We start from the raw sequence: 840 nt of genomic DNA, 5'->3' as shown, positions 1-840 counted from the left end.
TCCCTGCCTAATCCTGCCTGTCTCCTCCCACTGCCACCAGCAGAATTGCCCAGAAAGTGCAACTCCTGTCTCTAGATATGATCACTTTGCAAAAAGAATATAAATTAGCCTGTGCTACCTCAGATCTGGTAAAGTAAACAAACAATAACAAAAAATAAAACCTTGGCCCTGCCTCTTATAAACTTGATAAAGGTCAAACAGCTTAAATTTCAGCAATGGGGCACTAAGAGAAAGGGCTGTGCATCTGACATTTTTGAATATGGTGCAAACTATGAGGAATGATGAGGGTCATCCTTTCCTAAGATCTGGTAGGAAGATTAAGACTTCTCCTGCAGAGACTAAATGAGAGAGTGGAAGGGAAGAAAGCTGATAGCTGGGGACAAGATCCTCTTTTTTTTTTTTTTTTAATTTTTTTATTGTTATGTTAATCACCATATATTACATCATTAGTTTTTGATGCAGTGTTCCATGATTCATTGTTTGTTCATAACACCCAGTGCACCATGCAAAACGTGCCCTCCTCAATACCCATCACCAGGCCAACCCATCCCCCCACCCCCCTACCCTCCAGAACCCTCAGTTTGTTTTTCAGAGTCCATCATCTCTCATGGTTCGTCTCCCCCTCTGACATACTCCCCTTTTCTTCCTCTCCTGTTATCTTCTTCTTTTCCTTTTTTCTTAAAATATGTTGCGTTATTTGTTTCAGAAGTACAGATCTGTGATTCAACAGTCTTGCACAATTCACAGCGCTCACCGTAGCACATACCCTCCCCAATGTCTATCACCCAGCCATCCCATCCCTCCCACCCCCAACCACTCCAGTAACACTCAGTTTGTTTC

Source organism: Callorhinus ursinus, unplaced genomic scaffold, assembly GCF_003265705.2.
Source record: "Callorhinus ursinus isolate GAN/ISIS: 27379988/994484 unplaced genomic scaffold, GSC_fseal_2.0 scaffold44, whole genome shotgun sequence".
NCBI lineage: Eukaryota > Metazoa > Chordata > Mammalia > Carnivora > Otariidae > Callorhinus > Callorhinus ursinus.
This window is presented reverse-complemented; position numbering follows the sequence as displayed.